This window comes from Montipora foliosa, chromosome 6 (genome assembly GCF_036669935.1).
Source record: "Montipora foliosa isolate CH-2021 chromosome 6, ASM3666993v2, whole genome shotgun sequence".
Taxonomy (NCBI): domain Eukaryota; kingdom Metazoa; phylum Cnidaria; class Anthozoa; order Scleractinia; family Acroporidae; genus Montipora; species Montipora foliosa.
In genome coordinates, this window is record NC_090874.1 from 43,401,389 (window position 1) to 43,406,388 (window position 5,000).

At 41.7% G+C, this 5,000-nt stretch overlaps 1 long non-coding RNA gene across 1 annotated transcript in view; it reads left to right on the top strand.

Annotated features, from left to right (window-relative positions):
• LOC138007429 (uncharacterized) overlaps positions 1-4,642 on the top strand; it is a 50,943-nt gene extending 46,301 nt beyond the window's left edge. The window contains exon 3 of the long non-coding RNA XR_011124040.1: positions 4,542-4,642. This is a non-coding gene — a long non-coding RNA (uncharacterized lncRNA). The remainder of the gene's footprint in view (positions 1-4,541) is intronic.
• The last annotated feature ends 358 nt before the right edge of the window (positions 4,643-5,000 follow it).

Genomic DNA, 5,000 nt, shown 5'->3' on the forward strand with positions numbered 1-5,000 from the left:
GCGTGCGCCCGTGAGCACAGACTATCGGGGTGGAGGTGGTGAGGCAGAACAGCGTCTGAGGACTGGAGTGATCGGGCAATTTTCCTTGGCGGGAAATCGCGTGGCAGCGTTGCATTTGGCAACCAGCGTTTTTCTGGCGGGAAATCGATATTAGGGAACTTAAGCAACGACAACGGCGACGGCAAGGAGAACGTCATCTCAAAATATGAGTTTGCGTTATTGTAATCGCGTCGTTACTATTTCAACTTTTTTTAATATGACGGGAGTGTGGTAGTTCCTCAAAAATGACGCTGGTAGGAACGGCGCTCAATTAAGGGCAGAAAATGAAAATTTATCCTCAAGTAATGACGTTGTCCATAAAACCTCAAATTTGGCTATTTCACGTTGTAGTTTTGCTGACGACGGCAAAGAAATGGACAAAAGTGAAAAACGCACTTGCAGGGCGTGCAAAGCTAGTGTTTTTGCCTACTAAATATGCAAATTTGTGACGTTCTCGTTGCCGTCGCCGTTGCCGTTGCTTAAGTTCCCTATTAGTGGCGAGCAACGGGATAAAGAGAGGGAAAGAGCACGGGAGATAGGCGACGAAATTTGAGAAATTTAAGCGAAGAAAGCTTGGAGAGAAACCTAGGACGGAATAGAAGAGAAACTGTTAATGAAGAACACCGTCAAGCGGAGATAAATAGTGCACGAGAAAAACACATCTTTACAACAGTTAGCTTTCAGGTACTGTTTTTCTTCTTAGTTCATGCCTCGCAGCCTCACATATTTTGTAAAACTCGCTTAAAACGACGAAGGCCTGAAACCAGGGCGGAAAGAGACGTATAAGCGCCCTGCCTGAAACCGTTTGCAATTCCGTGTTCACAGAGATTCTGGCATATTTCAACAATCACATTTGAGGGCTTTTTGTGTGAAATGGATTTCCAGTCGTAAGCTGCATTGTTTAACTGTGAAATTGCAGTCGAGTAAGCAAATTTACTACTCTTTGGCTTGACGTTTTAATCAGTAAGATTTTGCTGTTCTAAAGAGAGATGGTGTAAATATTATCAGTCAAACAGAAAATTGTTGTGAAAGAGCTAGATTACTGTGTGTGTAATTTCAGTTTGAATTGTTGATTAAAATTGTTGGGTATTGTTTGCAAGGCTTGTTGGTTTACTGCTGTCAGCTCAGAGGTTTTTGATCACTTTAAACTGCACTAGTACACTAATAACGATTAATTTGTACTTTATGCAAAAGCACAACTATTGGCATATACTCTATATTGCTTTATGGGGTTAGAAACGGGAGCTCCGCTTTTAGGCTCGGCTAAATCTACTAGGGGACTGGGAAAAAACTTCCTTTGAGTGATAGCCTTTAAAATTGTTATTAGCTGTTCCTGCATTCTATTTTTTTTTTAAATCACATGCTTCCATTCGACATTCAAGAGGTGTATTCGTTGCAAGATTCAACTCGTGTTTAAAAGTCGATGTTGCTAGATTAGTCAGAAGAAATAAAAATCATCGGCCTTGTTTAAGTCAGTATCCTATGTGTTTATTGTAATGATATCCTTAGATTAACCAGCAGTGAAGATACATTCCCGTCACTGATTCCTTCCATTCTACAGGCTAAGATCTTGTATTGTTTTAACAATTCACATCCATTTCAAAGCTAAAAAAGTCACGAAGTTGTTGATAATGTAACGTGTATGGTGTCATCCATTCAAGTTGTGTCGTCATTAAACCCAAGGCTTCTTTGAGACATACAAGTCGTTTTATTGGCGAGAATAAAGCGTGATGTGGAAGCTCAGGGCACAGCAGCAAGCATGCAAGTCGAAAAGAGGAAACCAAGAGATTAAGACAAAGCAAAAAGCTCATTAAGCTAAGACCAAGTGGCCGACACCAATCCAAGACAATTACAACAAACCACCCAGGCAAACCCCATACAAGTATAGAGACAAAAAACGTCAGAGTACTACTGTTTAAGAAGGTGACCAAATCAAAACTGGTAAAGCATGAGGCGTCGAAATTGAACACATGAGAACCTGTCAAAATCACAGTCATACCTAAGAATCCGCCTTGATGTGTTAGAGCCCTAGTGTTAGGGATACCTGATCATGATGGCCACTACAACTAGCGTGGTAGAGGACCAGATATCCTGAAGTTGCAAGGACAGAGTGAATTGCGTTCCCACCGACAAGAGACAAGCCGGGAGCCATGTTCGTCACCCGTGGTAATCAAAGCCGCATAGACAATGTCGACAAACCACTTTTTGGTTTTTGCGAAGACAGAGGGACTCCAACACCACTGTTTCACATCAGAACATGCACTTGCTAACAGAAAAGCTAAAAGTATTATGAGGCAGCGCAACAAGAAAGGGTATCTTTTCTTTTTACAGCGCGAAGAGAGCAATACCTTCATTTAGGACTAAGTGAAACACTACCTTTCAACACCATATCCTGACGCAGCTACGAAGTTCTAATGAAAAGACAAGTAAGGACCTTACTTCCTGATCAACTGAGATGGCAAAATTGTGACCGAAGCACAACCATCAACAGAAAGGGTGAATGGTTGATATTAGGTCCACTGCTGTGGACAATCTCCTACTGAAATAAACCAGCATTTCACATCATAACGGTATTGGTGTTTCAGGCATAGCAGCCTGCGTGTCACACTACATCTCAGTGCAACAGACCACACAAATGGAAGCAACCAAGAAGCAAGTAGACCGGCCGAGAAAGCCACTGCCAACGAGGAACAGGCACCATTCCGCGCTGCATCCAGACCACAGAGCGTCAGACAGAGGCCGCTCTATTAATCTGCGAGCAGTCTCTCTTTTGCTCTAGAATCATTGAAAGGAACGCCTACGTTGAACTTTTAATGGTTGAAACTGCAGGTCGCAAATACTGCGGGCGTTGGTTAGAATGAAAAGAGAGACTGCAATGGTTTCGTATTGCGTTTGGGAACCCCAGCGCTCCGGTGACGAAGTGTTCTTATTGGTCGATCTCGGGAGAAGCGATGACATCAACTTTGATAAAAGTCAATCAACTCTAAATTCGCGTTAAGTTGGATGCCGTTTACGATGAGAATTTAAAGAGGAGTCGCATTCGGTTGTGCCAACCGTGATTATTATTATTATGTCGTGCCGCAAGGATGTTGCGATTATTACAAAAATCACAGAAATGGTATACACCGATTTACTGGTACTATTTTCCGATTTTATACCACTAAGATTTTTACCTATTTTACGAGCAAAGCCTCCGATTCTACCTGTTTCACGACTTAAGTGTTCGATTTGCCTTAGATTTTCATTCTCCAATTCTACGATTCTTCCGATTCAAAGATGGCCAAAATAATCACGCATAAATTGGTTTGCGAAAAGGATTGTTTGTCCAAGGTCGTTTTACCACAAATTAAGGATTAAATATCAAGCATGCATTCCTTGCTTCCATCATCTTCTGCGGTGCTCTTGAAGACTTTTGATTTCGAACTGTAAGACATGTGGTGAATTACTGGCGAATTACATTTGCTTGAATCTTCCTTCCGTGACATCGCTTCCTTTGTCCTGGGATCATCTGTTGCTGCTCTTTCACACAAGGAGAAAGCGAGTAACTTTGAAATGTAGTAAGCCCAAGCTTCTCCAAAATAAAGTTCAGGGAAAGCTTTTCTTCTCCCTTCGACATAGGACGTTAAAAATATTATTCATGTTCACGTACGATGTCTTCGGTTGTTGGGCTTCTGAAGGCTCACCGGCGCTGTGTTTTGATGGAAAATTGTCATAAATTATTTTGAAGGAACTCTCAGTACATAAAATGCAAAAATCCGACTTGGAGGGCTATTTATTTGTTGGTGTTCTTTTGGCGTGGAATCGTCGGGCATCACCTTACCGTTACATATAAATTACCGTGTAACATGATATTTTTGCGGTACTTTTATTTTGGCGATTAAACCGCAAAAATTAAACCCCGCAAAATAAAAGTACTACACGGTATTCAAATTTTGTTGGCGAACGAACGTTACATATAAATTATCGGCAACAAACGATCATTGGTTCCCGCGAGAATATTTTCCAAATGGGCATGGCAGGCAGGATAATGAGAGCTGTCAATCTGTCACTGGGGTTCCAAAACGCAATATGAAACCATTGCATTCTCGCTTTTCGCTCTAACAAACTCCCGCGGTATTTGCGAACCGCAGTTTCAGCCATTTTGAAGTGTTCGTTCGTTTCAGCGATTTAGAGCAAAAAAGAGACTGCTCGCAGTCTACCGCTCTATTTGTAAGAATTTTTATATTTATTGGGTTCACGTTGAAGAAAGGATATTTGCATGCTTTAGTATAAGAAGTAGATTTATTAAAAAGAGAAGCTCTGTTTTGAAAAGTTAAGTGAGGTAGCATTCAGTCCACACTAGGATTTAGGTCTCATGATTTGCGAGGATGTGATATGTAAGTTTTAAAGATGCGATTTGTGCTGTCATTTTACAGGTTTTCTCTTCGGGGAGTACGTGTCGTTTCAGGTGTAAATGCATTCGCAATGAGAGTTTACCTTTACTGTATGTCTCTATTTTTCAGATACGCATATCCGTCTAACTGGTCATACCTCGTCTCACGCTGGTCGTGTTGAAGTGTTCTCTAATGGAATCTGGGGAAGGGTATCCTGTCGCAGCTATTGGCGGCTCCTCTGGCGAAAAAAGGAAGCTGCAGTTGTTTGCCGACAGTTAGGCTTCCCAGGAGTCATTACTGCTTTGAGTAGGTCAGCTTTTGGAGAGGGTTCAGGACCGGTTGTGATGTCTGATGTACAATGCGTTGGTACAGAAAAGACCCTACAGCAATGTCAGTATCGTGACATGGTTGACAGCGACCTCGGAGACTCTTATGAAGTGGGAGTAGTCTGCAAGACTCATTATTTTTATTCTGGTGATATTGGTGAGTGGTATATGATCTTAAAGATTGACTTGTTGCTAAATCTGATTGAGTTTTCAAACTAGGTCCGGTGGTCCACTTACGTACCATATTACCCACCCATTAATT